General features: G+C 36.1%; 1 protein-coding gene across 3 annotated transcripts in view; it reads right to left on the reverse strand.

Moving 5' to 3' along the window:
• The window catches only part of pamr1b (peptidase domain containing associated with muscle regeneration 1b), a 100,254-nt gene that overhangs the window by 70,188 nt on the left and 13,862 nt on the right, over positions 1-16,204 (reverse strand). The gene's annotated exons all lie outside the window — the stretch shown is intronic.

The following is a 16,204-nucleotide window of genomic DNA, read 5'->3' on the forward strand; positions in this document are numbered from 1 at the left end:
TTTTTGTGAGCTTTTGGGCTGGAAATCGTCCATCCAATCTGGCAACCCTGGTGATCACATTGGCGCCTCCATGTTAGCCTGTCATGCAGTAAGCGCGCTGCTATTGAGCTGCCACACGCAGTCCACACAAACACTTGAAAATGCGCACATTTAATATAGACATAGCCTAAGTTACATGTAATATAGAGCGGCCCGCTCATCTTGAGATGCCCCTCAACATTAAAATTCTGGCTACGCCACTGTTATAGTCAAATTCCCCAATACACCTATTTACGAGACAGTGATGATAATGATCACATTTCTAATAATAATAATAATAATAAAAAAATAAAACATAATATGCAATCAAGGCCAAATTATGACAAACAGAAATGATTAATTCAATACATTAGTAATCGTTATAGATATTAGTGAAATTGACTATAAAGAAATGACTTTCTTACCTTTCCTTGTGGTTCTTGAAATGTTGGATGAAATTTGACATTGTGGTTGTCGTGTCGGATATTCTTGCGTTGCATACTCTGAACTGGACCATGCCAATAAAAAAAAAAAAAGATTTGCCAGATGCAAAGTCCTTATAGCCAAACGAGAGTATTTGTGGAGCTCGACTACAGTCTGAAATGTTTGGCGTGGTTTGAATTGTGCAGTGTTAAAGGCACAGATGCTGATTATGGTGCTGACATCACAATAATTATTTTTTAAAACGAATTTTATTACTGTTTGTTTATTATAAGTTCAAGTCATTGTCGAGTCTTCCACTTCAAGTCAAGTCAAGTCTCAAGTCACTTGCTCTCAAGTCAAAGTCAAGTCAAGTCATTTTCATATTTTAATCAAGCAAGTCGCAACTCCTGAAAATTGTGACTTGAGTCCCCCACCTCTTATTTCTAGTATCTGTCCTGCAGTATGTTACGTTGGTGGTTGTAAAAGCACACGAAGATGAAGGCGAAGGCAAATAGGTAATATTTAATCAATCCAACAGGTAATCCACATGAGCAATTTACAACACATTCAAGATAGATGACACGGGACTACTAACAAAACCTAAATTAAATACACATGATAATAAGACACACACATCTGAACATAATGACTAAATCAAATGAATAACCATGACAACCAACTAACTAAGGAAAGACAGTGCAAAATGAAAACCAACTTCTTTACTTTCCAATAAATGTGACTCCGACTTCTGTAGGCAATTATATGTGTGAAAATTGCTGAAAAGTGCACTTTTCATTGGACAAAATATGGAGTCATGTGACATGTCCACATGTCCTGAAAGTGAAAACAAAAGGTGTGTTCAACTTGAACCATGGCTACAGATGGCGGTCAACAAGATTAGCCGAGAGCAGTCGGGGACAGAGTTGGAAACGGACACGTCAAGTCAGACATTTTCTGCTCCCGGTAGTGATGCTCTCGTGGTGTTTGCATGCTCTATCACAGATGAAGTGCATTAAATGCAATATCTGTCAAATACACAGATGTTTCAGAAACATTTTCATGAGCAACAGAAACACTTTTTATATACTGCTTAATACAGCGCCTAAAAAGTTAAACATTAACATATACTATCTACACTGAACAAAATTATAAACGCAACACTTTTGTTTTTGCCCCCATTTTTCATGAGCTGAACTCAAGATCTAAGACTTTTTCTATGTACACAAAAGGCCTATTTCTCTCAAATATTGTTCACAAATCTGTCTAAATCTGTTATCTTCACGGATGAATCCCAGTTTTCACTGTTCAGGGCAGATGGCAGACAGCGTGTATGGCGTCGTGTGGGTGAGCGGTTTGCTGATGTCAACGTTGTGGATCTAGTGGCCCATAGTGGCGGTGGGGTTATGGACACAGGTGCATTTTATTGATGGCATTTTGAATGCACAGAGATACCGTGACGAGATCTTGAGGCCCACTGTTGTGTCATTCATCCATGACCATCACCTCATGTTGCAGCATGATAATGCACGGCCCCATGTTGCAAGGATCTGTACACAATTCCTGGAAGCTGAAAACATCCCAGTTCTTGCATGGCCAGCATACTCACTGGACAGGTCACCCATTGAGCATGTTTGGGATGCTCTGGATCAGCGTATACGACAGCGTGTTCCAGTTCCTGGCAATATCCAGCAACTTCACACAGTCATTGAAGAGGAGTGGACCAACATTCCACAGGCCACAATCAACAACCTGATCAACTCTATGCGAAGGAGATGTGTTGCACTGCGTGAGACAAATGGTGGTCACACCAGATACTGACTGGTCACCTGTGAGGTGGATGGAGTATCTCGGCAAAGGAGAAGTGCTCACTAACACAGGTTTAGACAGATTTGTGAACAATATTTGAGAGAATTAGGCCTTTTGTGTACATAGAAAAAGTCTTAGATCTTTGAGTTCAGCTAATGAAATATGGGGGCAAAAACAAAAATGAAGCGTTTATAATTTTGTTCAGTGTAAATACCAATAAAGTGGGGTTAAATAGGCTTTTATCAGGGTTTTTGATAAATGTTACTCAATTTAACATTGTGACTATAGTAAAAAGCTTCTACTGTTCTAAAAACAAAGATTTGTGAACATTATTGGAATTGAAGATGTTAGAATAAACTCAATACGTATGTGATCATTGTCCTGCGTTGAATCTGGCCAATCGTGAAACAGCTGTGTTATCAGCAGAGCTCCTGCAGCCACTCTGGAGAAACTGAAATTACTTTGAGGCCACAAGTGACAGTGACATGGTGCCGGCGCCATCTCAAGTCGGACAAAATTTCTACCTGGCATGCACTGCTTCATGTCAGCCGCCGATCGGTCTGCACAGCGCTGCATGAAGTCAAACACACCTAAAATGGACGCCTGTGGGTCATGTAACAACTTTTTTGTATTTTCATTTATTAGTATTTGACTTCTCCTTCCCCGAGATAGCATTTATCAATTAAATGGGTATCTCATTTTATTAAAAAAAAACTAACATATGATGTGATGTGCCTAGAGGCAACACGGTACCATAGAAGTTTAAATTAATTTCATTGGGTTATAGGTTTCAGGCTTGCCTTACCATTCTGTTGTCCTGGATGTGAGGACAAGCTAGAACTCCATTTCTCACAGTCAAAAGATTTGTGGAGCAGTATCTAGCCATTAGAAACTAGTTTATCTTTGCTTTATTGACTACAGCAAGGCCTTTGACTCTGTCAATCATGAAAAACTATGGACAACTCTATTGCAAATGGGAATACAGAAACAGCATTCAGCTATTAAAATGACAGCCAAGAAGCTATGGTTCGAACAGAATACGCAAACACAAATTGGTTTTCAGTTTGAAAAGATGTACGACACGGCTGCATCTTGTCATTATACGTGTTCAATGTGCATACCGAAGCATAATTACGAAAGGACCCTACAGACGGGGATAACACTGGAAACGTGTAGGTCAAGTCAAGTCAAGTCATCTTTATTTATATAGCGCTTTTAACAATACAGATTGTGTCAAAGCACTTAACAGTATCAAATTGGAGGATAGAGTGTCAGTAATGATAAGATTAAACACTCAATTTTCAGTTAAAGGCATTTCATTATTGAATTCAGAGATGTCATTTTCTAGCTCAGTTTAGTAAGGGTGGAAGATTATAAGCAATCTGAGGTACACTGACAATATAACACTGCTGACTGAAACGAAGGAAGATATGGAACAACTGTTAAGGAAATTCAGAAAAGAAAGTTGAAGAATGGGATAAGAATTGAACATGAAGACCAAGATTATTTCAACTGATGATATCAATGAATCAGTTCGAGAAGAAATTGAGTTTTGAGCATGAATATTTTTGGTGCCCTTGTGATAACTGATTTGACAAGCTGTTGAGTATCTCTAAAATTAAAGCAAATACACTCTGTGTCGGGAACTCTGCGTAATCCTTTATTCACCACTCACTGTTGACTGTCACCATTGTTGAGATTCATACACTGATTCTTGATGTCTGTGGTCTTTGACTTGCTACAGATGAAAACATTTTGTGCACAAAGTGATTTTTAAATTATTTAAATGATCTGATATTTACAATACTGCAAGATCTACAGCTACAAAAAAAAATCTAAAACAGTATGACATCTATATAATCAGATATTGGACTTGAAACGAGATCGGTGGATCATCACAACTCTTTTTTTCCTTGGCTTTGCTGACTAAGCTAAGTGTGTTTTATACAAACACACAGTTAAAGCAACCAATACAATATTAACACCAAAGTGTCAAGGGTCAAGAGCCCAACAAAAGGAAACACTGGTCTCTTTGATGGTGATTCCAAACAAAACAATAAAGCATATTAATTCTCAATAAGAGCTTCTCTAGAAGTCTGACAGAAATAAAGTCAATCTGGTCAGTCTGATGCTGTATGTGGAGTTGTTTAATCAGATCTTGAGAGATTTAATGTCTTCTTTTATTTCAGTTGATTTCATCTTCGGCTGTGGCTGAAGTCAGTTGTAGTTCTTGTATTTCTCTTTCCTTCTGTGATTCTTCTTGATAACAGCAGCTGTTCATCATTAATGATCAATCATCACATAATTATCTTCTTAACTCCAGCACTGCTTCAATTCTACTTGAACACTCTGTAGTGTGGAAACACATGAACACTGAGCAGTGTGGGGACTTTGCTGTGAATTATTACATACATCTTACCTGTTTCATTCACGTATGACTGATGCATATGATTCACATTAAGTTTATTGATTTATGTTAAAACTATATAATCTAAATGGATGGAAAATTGTTATGCAATTGAATTACATAAAATGTAAATTTAGGGCCAGTTATGGGTAATTAACTTGGCTGACACTTGGGCCAGTTATGGCCCATGTGTGGCCCTTGTCTGAATCCAGACTTGGTCCACACTAGGACCGTAAGTCATTGCGGTATGTGGGCCAAGCAAAGCTCATTGTCTGGGCCGGAGCTGGGCCAGAGAAGAATTGCTATGTGGCAAGATCCAGTTCTCAAAAGTCTTATGAACAAATGTTCTGTATGTGTTTCATGGCCTTATTTCAGTTACTTTAAAATTTAAGTTTTCTCTAACCACGCATAAATGTTGTTTTCTCAAAAACACAATCACGTATGTACATGCTGCTCACATGTTATTGTAGCCCAGTTTGTGCTGAATACAGTGTTTTTAGACTTTAGCCATTAAAATGTTTATAAGCAACTGAAAAAGGCAAAAATGTCAGAGCATGTCAAAACTTCTTCGGGGCCCCAAAACAACCTTAGACCCCAGAGAGGGGTCAGCAAATACACTCTGTGTCGGGAACTCTGCGTAATCCTTTATTCACCACTCACTGTTGACTGTCACCATTGTTGAGATTCATACACTGATTCTTGATGTCTGTGGTCTTTGACTTGCTACAGATGAAAACATTTTGTGCACAAAGTGATTTTTAAATTATTTAAATGATCTGATATTTACAATACTGCAAGATCTACAGCTACAAAAAAATCTAAAACAGTATGACATCTATATAATCAGATATTGGACTTGAAACGAGATCGGTGGATCATCACAACTCTTTTTTCCTTGGCTTTGCTGACTAAGCTAAGTGTGTTTTATACAAACACACAGTTAAAGCAATCAATACAATATTAACATCAAAGTGTCAAGGGTCAAGAGCCCAACAAAAGGAAACACTGGTCTCTTTGATGGTGATTTCAAACAAAACAATAAAGCATATTAATTCTCAATAAGAGCTTCTCTAGAAGTCTGACAGAAATAAAGTCAATCTGGCCAGTCTGATGCTGTATGTGGAGTTGTTTAATCAGATCTTGAGAGATTTAATGTCTTCTTTTATTTCAGTTGATTTCATCTTCGGCTGTGGCTGAAGTCAGTTGTAGTTCTTGTATTTCTTTCCTTCTGTGATTCTTCTTGATAACAGCAGCTGTTCATCATTAATGATCAATCATCACATAATTATCTTCTTAACTCCAGCACTGCTTCAATTCTACTTGAACACTCTGTAGTGTGGAAACACATGAACACTGAGCAGTGTGGGGACTTTGCTGTGAATTATTACATACATCTTACCTGTTTCATTCACGTATGACTGATGCATATGATTCACATTAAGTTTATTGATTTATGTTAAAACTATATAATCTAAATGGATGGAAAATTGTTATGCAATTGAATTACATAAAATGTAAATTTAGGGCCAGTTATGGGTAATTAACTTGGCTGACACTTGGGCCAGTTATGGCCCATGTGTGGCCCTTGTCTGGAATCCAGACTTGGTCCACACTAGGACCGTAAGTCATTGCGGTATGTGGGCCAAGCAAAAGCTCATTGTCTGGGCCGGAGCTGGGCCAGAGAAGAATTGCTATGTGGCAAGATCCAGTTCTCAAAAGTCTTATGAACAAATGTTCTGTATGTGTTTCATGGCCTTATTTCAGTTACTTTAAAATTTAAGTTTTTCTCTAACCACGCATAAATGTTGTTTTCTCAAAAACACAATCACGTATGTACATGCTGCTCACATGTTATTGTAGCCCAGTTTGTGCTGAATACAGTGTTTTTAGACTTTAGCCATTAAAATGTTTATAAGCAACTGAAAAAGGCAAAAATGTCAGAGCATGTCAAAACTTCTTCGGGGGCCCCAAAACAACCTTAGACCCCAGAGAGGGGTCAGCAAATACACTCTGTGTCGGGAACTCTGCGTAATCCTTTATTCACCACTCATCATCATGTACTACTACTTCTCTATTTTTCCTTTCTCCCCATTCACTCTCATAGGAGAGCTCCCTCTAGAGGCTCATTCAGAACACCACACTAGCACTCAAAAAATATTATGTTTACATTTAGCAGTGAGCAAGAACTGCTTACACACAAATCTTTACTTGTCAACATTGACACTATGATAGCTGACACTCAAACAGCAGAAGCACACACCGAATCTGCAAAACCATACACTAATTCTCAGCATTTGACTCAGTTTTCAACTTCATAAAACACTTTTTGCAAAACACAACACACAATTCTAACAGGAAGAAATACGTAACACAAATCTAACAGGAAGTATCTTGATTTCCTTTTTCAAACACAACCAATCAAAATGGCACACTAATTCATCACTAACTCCACACATGTGCTTCACTGAAGACCAACCAATCAATAAACACACATCTACACAACTACACATGCTTGATGTGTTTCTTTTCTTTTGTACTGTGTGATACTGTATTCACAACCACAAATGCTTATAGTAAAAAAAAAGTTTGCTTTCAATCTTGCTTTTGTTTTTACCGTGAATTTCTCTCTGCCAATTACTTTCAATCTTGAACAGAAATGTACATAGGAGCTCATGAAACAAGAGCTTTAGATTTTGAATAACTGTGTGTATATGATATATCCAAAAATATACTATTATGGCAAAGGTGTTTGCAACGTAAGACAAATGTTTGCTTTTGAGATGTGTTTGTGATATTTTGAGTGCAGTGCTTCATTTTGCAAGAGGTGTGAGGCATTTTTCATTTTGTATGTTCAGTTCTTGGATTTGTGTGTAAAAGTTTTGAAAAAAAAAAAGAAGCAAAATTTTGAAAATGTGTGTAAGCAGTTGAAAGATACTGTAACACCAACCAATTATGACTTTAGAATAGGCCTATAAATACACATCTACACAACTATATATAGTTGATGTAATTATTTTCTTTAGTACTGTGTAATACTGTATTCACAACCACAAATGCTTACAGTAAAAAAAAAGTTTGGTTTCAATCTTGCTTTCATGTTTACTGTGAATTTTTCTATATCTGTCTCGCTGTTTTTTTTTTGTGTTTTTTTTTAATGAACAGGAAATTAATCAAACAAACTAACTTTTTGCTTTTTAGGCAGCAGGGTATTAAAAGCAGTTGCGGTGAGATTATGTTGTTTCTCTTTAAACATAACACCAAGCTAAATCTGTTTTGTTGTTTTGTCTTTTTTCATGTTTTGGTTTCACTCTTTCTTGCAGAAAAACAGGTACCGTGCCACGCTTGACCCTTGGGAATTTTTAAACATTGTTATATATTTGTATTTTCATTTTTTCCCCTTGTATTTAAATATATATAAACAAACAAACAAACAAACAAACAGATGAAACAGAAATAGATGAATATTAATTCTGCTGTTTAAAAGAAATAAAGAAACAATGTAAGTGAATGGTCAATATGCACAAACAGCTGAAAACTCTCTATATTCTGCACGACATTTTGTGTGAATGTCAAAAAATAATTTCCGATTTGTTGCTTGTGACATATAAACACGCATATTAACCTGATCACTTTATTTAGCATTCATGCAAACACTACATTCAGATTCATCAATCAGAATGAATTTTGAAACAAAAGTTGTGCTTGTAAACATGTGACTTGTGCCCAGTAACTTGCCGCCACCCACAGGTGGTTTTAGTTTAATATCTAAAGTATAATTTCAGTTCATTTAAATCATTTTCATTATTTAAATCTTTTAATATTTATATACATGAAACCTGATTTAAAACATTAAACTCATAACGTTCATCTTCTAACTTTGCTTCTAACATTCAGCTTCTAAGGTTCATTCAACAGTCTGTAAATATGCTTAATGCCACTTCTGTGCCTCCTTTATAGTGCAAAGATTCATTTTGTTGATACAGATTTAATTTGATTGGTAACATCTCTTATTATTCTAAATGCAAATCAAATGCAAATGTCTGTACAAAGTCTAATTTGTTAAATATAATCTACAAATCATGCAGTGCTGTGCCACTGTCAGACCTGTGTCCTGTCTTGTGTTTTCTGTCCTTGTGCTCCCCATGTCATAGTTTTACCTCGTGTATGCCCATATTTGGTTTTCCTGTACCTGTTCCTGTTTAGATCAGTCCCACCTGTGTGGTATTAATTAACCTCGTTTAGTTTATAGTACTTAAGCCCTGTTTTTCCTTGTCTTGAGTGTCTGGTATTAATGTTGATTTTGTGTTCTCGCTGCCTTGTGTTACCCCTGTTGGATTGTGGATCATTAAAAGACTGTCTATGTTGAGTTTACTCCTCGTCTCCTCGCTTCCCTTGTGTTGTTTCGTTATAACCACTAAATAAGAAGTGTCTGTATAATATGTGTTTCTTTATTAATTGTCTTCTTCATTAATTTTTTTGGTTTAGCTAATCCGGCCAATTAGAGACAATTGCTAATCATTCTCCCTTTTTTTTTTTTATCAAATGCAATGGGTCATTAATGATGCTTACATTATCATGTGCAAATTCCCACACAATGTATATATTATTATTATTATTTATTTATTTTTTAATTTTATTTTAAATTTTATTGCCTGTCTTGATACCCAAGAAAATACATAGTTTAGGAACCATGAAATATGTTTAAAGTTTTTATGGGTTACAAAGGTTTATACAATTAAGTACTTTGGAATGGTAATCTAAAATGAACCTAAACCTAATAACTGGTTGTGCCACCCTTTGCAGCAACAACTGCAATCAAGCGTTTGCGATAACTGACTTAACTAGTCTTTCACATCGCTGAGGAGGTATTTTGGCCCACTCTACTTTGCAGAATTGTTTTAATTCAGCCACATTGGAGGGTTTTCGAGCATGAATGGACTGTTTAAGGTCATGCCACAGCATTTCAATTGGATTTAAGTCCAGACTTTGATTTGACCACTCCAAAACCTTAATTTTTCTTGAGACATTCAGAGGTGGACTTGCTGGTGTGTTTTGGATCATTGTCCTGCTGCATAACCCAAGTGCGCTTGAGCTTGACGTCACAAACAGATGGTCGGACATTCTCCTTCAGGATTTTCTGATAGAGAGCAGAATTCATGGTTCCATCAATTATGGCAAGTCATCCAGGTTCTGAAGCTGCAAAGCAGCCTCAGACCATCACACTACCACCACCATGTTTGACTGTTGGTATGATGTTCTTTTTATGAAATGCTGTGTTGGTTTTACACCAGATGTAACGGGACACACACCTTCCAAAAAGTTCAACTTTTGTCGCATCAGTCCACAGAATATTTGCCCAAAAGTCTTGGGGATAATCAAGACATTTTTTGGCAAATGTGAGATGAGCCTTTGTGTTCTTTTTGGTCAGCAATGACTTTTGCCTTGGAACTCTCCCATGGATGCTGTTTTTGCCCAGTCTCTTTCTTATTGTTGAATCATGAACACTGACCTTAATTGAGGCGAGTGAGGCCTGCAGTTCTTTAGATGTTGTTCTGGGTTCTTTTATGACCTCCTGGATGAGTCATATTTGTGCTCTTGGAGTAAGTTTGGTAGGCCGGCCACTCCTGGGAAGGTTCACCACAAGTTTTCTCCATTTGTGGATAATGGCTCTGACCATGTTTCGCTGGAGTCCCAAAGCCTTAGAAATGGCTTTATAACCCTTTCCAGACTGATACATGTAAACTATTTTGTTTCTTATCTGTTTATTAATTTCTTAAGATCGCGGAATGATGTGTTGCTCTTTAAACATGCTTCACTTTGTCAGACAGGTTCTATTTAAGTGATTTCTTGATTCAAAAGGTCTGGCAGTAATCAGGCCTGGGTTTGGCTAGAGAAATTTAACTCAGCTTTCTAAAATAATGTGGTTAATCACAGTTCTTTCATGACTTAATAGGAGGGGGCAAGCACTTTTTCACACAGGGCCAATGTGGGTTTGGATTTTGTTTTCCCTTCATAATAAAAAAAAAACTTCATTTAAAAACTGCATGTTGTGTTTACTTGTGTTATCTTTGATTAATATTTAAATTTGTTTGATGATCTGAAACATTAAAGTGTGACAAACATGCAAAAAATGTAAAAATCAGGAAGGGGGCCAACACTTTTTCACACCACGAAAAAGATATGTAGACTTCAAACTACAGCACAACTTTGCACAATAAAAAAAAAAAAAAAATTGTTGATTCAGTCCTCTTTCAGAAGCTGTCAAGGATGAGTTCCCTGCTGAAAAAAAACAAAAAACAATAGAACCCTGCCAAAAACACAATAGAAAATGTAATGGATTTTATGGTTATAATGGGAATTGTATTGGTTTTAATAGAAACTATAATGGTGTCTACTGGTACAGTACGTGATGGATTCTATTGGTGGGATGTTAAATCCTATTGGAAAAATGCCAAAAACACTACACAAATGAATTTTGTAATGATTTTACTGGAAAAAGCTAATGGTTCATAATGGCATTTTAATGGAAACCACTGGAATTTCTGTGATGGCTTCTATTGTTTTTTTTTTTTAGCAGGGTGTACCAGAGTGCACTCTAGGGGCCTCATTTATAAAGCGTGCGTATGCACAGATTTGATCTTAGCGTGTGCGCACGCTTAAATCTACGCCAGTTCTCATATTTATAAAAACTGTCTTTGACGTGGAAAAGTGCTTAGCGTCACGTCAGGGTTTGAGCAGACGTACACACTTTTTATTGTCGGAGTATTGCAGGTTTTTTTAAATGTAAGCTGTTCTTGCAGCTCGCTGTTCTAAATTATGATGAATGGTGATATTTTATATGTTAATGACATTAACTGATGTTTTCTGTTCGTTCGTACGTTCATTCTACAGTATGAATCGCACGTACGCATATTCAAGAGATGATCATAAGATCAAATTTAGGATGGTTTCTGCGCAACATTTTATAAATGAGACCCTAGATGATTTAAAACTTGCAGATGTTCTGGGGTCTCATTTATAAAACACTCCATAGATTTCATCCTAAAAGTGCACGTACGCACAAAAGCTAGATTTTGCGTACATGTGAATTTTTTCAGATTTATAAAACATATATACGCCAGAACCTGCGCAAAAATCCCTTTATGAATCCCAGTCAGGGGAAAATTGTGCGTACGTGCATCTCCACCCCAACTCCTCCCAGATATCACCATATATCCACTTGACACCGTGTTTAACACCGTCAAAAGTACAAGACATTAAGGAAATATGAGATCCTGACTGTAATTCCATTTGGGGCATAGCCTACACATTAATTTTTTATTGCTAAACATGATCCAGTATCCTTGTTACGTTTTATAATAAATATATGAAAATATCCATTCAAATCTGATTCAAATCAAATTCAATTTATGCAGTTTTGCTGATAAGGTGACCATAAGCTGAACATCTATTTTTAGTGGAAACAGCTGATATAATAGGCCTATATTTTTTGCAATATAAATACAATTGTCTGACTCGGCGAATTACTGAAAGTAAAAGGAAATGTGCAAATCTTACCATTTTCCTTTAATGGTATCCTTCAAATACAGTGGTATTTTTTATAATGTTTTAGAGATGCCTTTACACGACATCAAGACGTCCTGCAGCTGTGATTGTACAGTAATATATTATCATCGGTCCTATTCAAACCGGACAATGGACTGACCGTTCGACCACCGTATCCAGCTGTGTCCGCCATAATATCGAAGTAAGTGCACATCATGATCATTGTTCTCGCAAAAAAAAAAAAAAAAAAAATTCTGCAGAGATCTGCAGTTTAGTTTAAAAATGAATTATTGTGCACCTATAGCACTCCTCGCTGTCATTAAAACATGAAAAGTTATCAAATGCCTCGACTATGTGTCTAAATAAAATTTTTGTTTAACTTCTGCGTAATTACTTTTTTGTAATTTCAGTGCTTAACGAGAGTGGAATATTTATTGTAAATGCATATCTAAATGAAAACACAGTTTAAATCATTTACTTCATTACTTCTCACTCCAAAAGAGTTTGTACGCATGGTCTAGAATGTCCATAAGGTGTGTACATATTTGCGTGCGTACGTGCTGATTATGTGCGTGGAAAATTGCTTACGCATATTATATGTACCCATTTTGTGCATACGCGGCGTTTATAAATGAGACCCCTGGTCAGTGTTCGAAGTGTGTCAAAGCTCTTGAAAACGAAAACGACTCATATGGGACTACAACGAGATACTTCCCGGGTTGCATACGTAACAAACCCATAAATTTGCATCAACCCCTCCCTCCGGAACATGCCAAAGAGGGGGCAAGGCCATGTTCTGCGGCTTTGTCGAAGAGGAAGAGTTATAGTGGAGACTTCTAGCCATGCTGTCGAAACGGTGTTATTTTCACCCAGCTGTCAGGTCTTCTGTGTTCGGGCTTCCTACAGATGCTGTAGTTCGTCAACAATGGTTAAAATTTATGCTTGATTATGTTCCTGACAATTACAATCCTAATTTAGCTCTCTGTGCTGCGCATTTTATGGAAGACAGCTTCCAGAATCTACACGAGTTCAATGCCGGATTCACACAGAGACTATTACTAAAACATGGAGCGGTTCCAACTTTAAAACCAGAGGCAGCAGTTGTTGGGCCACAACCTGTAAGTAAGATTTCATAATTTTAAATGTATTTGCATGTATAATTTCAGACGTAATGTTTTAGTTTTATCAAGGACATAAACAAATGCCAACGCTGTCTTTAGTAGCCAGTTAGTTAAATGCTATTTCGTATGTCTATGACAAACGCGTACAAACATTTAGGACCCGAATTTGTAATTATGTACTAATTTTTTTAATGTATTTTCCATACTTTATGACGTAATGTTTCGATTTGATCAAGAACGTAAACACAAGCCAACGCTGTTTGGTTATAGTAGCCAGTTAGTTTGATGCTATTTTGTGTGTATAAGACAAACTTAAAAAAAATTATATGTAATCACAACAGCAAACTTCCATTCAGAAACGTTTTGTAAGAGCCGTGCTTGCGGAAGTTCTGCTTGACTCTCTTCATTACCGCTTTCTGGGTCTGATTCTGGCTCAAACTGATACGGCAATATTGACACCATTATTTACATTTGACCTCAGCGCATGCAGCTGTCGCCCGTGAAGGTAATGAGCGTGAAGTTTCCGGACAATGTGCAGTACGCAGTTTAGCCAATCACAACACACCGGCCCAACTAACCAATCAGAGCCCATCACCTGTTTCTGAGGGAGTGGTTTCAGAGAATCAGGAAGTAAACCGGTCGTTCAAATGACAGAGGAGAAAGCGGCTTAAAATAAAGGTGAAATATATGGAAAAATAAGGCATCTTTTAACAAACAAAACACGAAGACATGTTATATTGCACCCCATAAACACAATCAAGCAAAGAAAAAAAGCAGTAAACCACCCCTTTAACCAGAGATTAGACACACAATGAGTCTATGTTTATTCTCAATGAGATCAGTTCACTAACAGATGATTGCCATTATAAATATATAACAACCAACTACTGATCATTTTCTCCGGGCTTTTGAGTTATAACAAATATGTTCAAGAAACTAACATAGAAGTCAAGGGTCAAGAGCCCAACTAAAGCAGACACTGATCTCTAACATGGTTACTTCAAATGAAACAATAAATCAACATCTAAACCTTAGTTAATTCTCAATAAGATCTTCTGTAGATGTCTGACAGAAATAAAGTCAGTCTGGTTATTAATAAGTGGAGCTGGTGATGCTGTTTGTGGGGTTGTTTAATCAGATCTTGAGAGATTTAATGTATTTTATTTCAGTTGATTTCATCTAAGGCTGTGTCTGAAGTCAGTTGTAGTAGTTCTTGTGTTTCTCGTTTCTTCAGTGATTCTGTCTGTTAACAGCAGGTGTTCATCACTAATGCTCAATCAGTACTAAATTAATCACTTAATTACTTAACTGCGAGTTTTTAAACTTACATGGTTTAAGCCAAGGGGAATTGGTTTACTCAAATGGTTTGAGTTACTCTAATTTGTTGGGTTTTACAGTGAATGCATTTAACCTGCAGTTTACAACTGCATAAATAACGTTTTGATATTTAAATCCTAAAATGTTGAATACTGATATTTGAAATTATTATTTTTTTTTTAAATGAAAAGGTACTTTAAATGTGAAATTAAAATCGCCAGTAGGTGGTAGCAAGTCACTGTTAATTAGTGAGTCATTGCGACTGAACCGAATCATTTAAATGGTTGATTCATTCAGGAACGAAACCGTCATGTTGCTCAGAGATGCGAAACAGTACTGTGGCTGTGTTTGGAACCATTTTTTGGCGAAATAGAGCAAAAACAGGCAATATGGTGTCTAAAACGTAAGTCTATTAATATTAACTTCTTGTTTATTGAACTGTTGTATAGGCTAAAATCAGTATCACATGTGTGATTTTTGTGAAAAATGTCACTCTTAGTGTGATATTGATTAACTATATGAAATGATATAGCCTAAATATATACATTTTCTGCCCCCATGTCTTGAATTTTGGCAGCACTCTAAATGCATTTTATTAGACTGAATCATGCAGTGAAAGAACACACTCTAAATGAGCACAGTTAGTCTAGTTAAGCACTCATAACTCCTCTTATAATCTGTATGATAAATTAATCTCTTATTTTTATTTTGTCCTTTTTGGTCGATAACTAATGCTGATACCAATAATATATATATATATATATATATATCTTGTCTCTCTTGTGCAAATATTGAAAAATTATTATTATTGTTATTATTATTATTTTAGGTAGTTTTGAGAACTGTTTTTATTGGTTCCAGTAAAGATTAAATAATGTTAGATTCCTAAATTATTTATTTATTTTTAATCAGAATCCATTAAATCAACAATAATAAAATATTTTTCTTTTTTTTTTAGACAAATGGAGTCGCAACCTAAATATTTTATTTATAGATTTCACATTTGTAGGTGGTCTACAGCAACAGAGTCATCAACTCATGAAATGCAACTTGAAGGACGCCACTTTTAGCCTCAGACAAAAATTATTGGATTAAAGTTATACATTATTAAACTGTATTTAATTATTTAATTTAAAAGTCATGTTTGTGATTTTTATTCATCATGTTTGCTATAGCCACTGACTATTAAATCCATGTAATTTTAAGTAATTTTATGACATCACTTATTGTTGAAACGGAATGAAACGGAAGTAACAATGTTATTTTTTGTTAAATTGTAAAATTTTTTGTTAAAATTTTAAATAAATTGTGTATTTTACTTTTCTTTTTTTTTAATCTATCAAGTAGGCCTACAGCGCCTCTCTAAATCTATAAAGCTGCCTACCTAGTGCACACTCGGAACGGGAATCTGTTGCTGCTGAACACACAGTAACAGGTTTTGCACACCCGATGGATCATTCTGTAATCGCATTCTCAAAAGCAATGATCCAAAACATTGAATCTAATACAGGAAAAGATTTACTTAAAGAATGACCACACTGCTAACATGTTTTTATCATTTAGCACT

This window comes from Onychostoma macrolepis, chromosome 25 (assembly GCF_012432095.1).
Source record: "Onychostoma macrolepis isolate SWU-2019 chromosome 25, ASM1243209v1, whole genome shotgun sequence".
Taxonomy (NCBI): domain Eukaryota; kingdom Metazoa; phylum Chordata; class Actinopteri; order Cypriniformes; family Cyprinidae; genus Onychostoma; species Onychostoma macrolepis.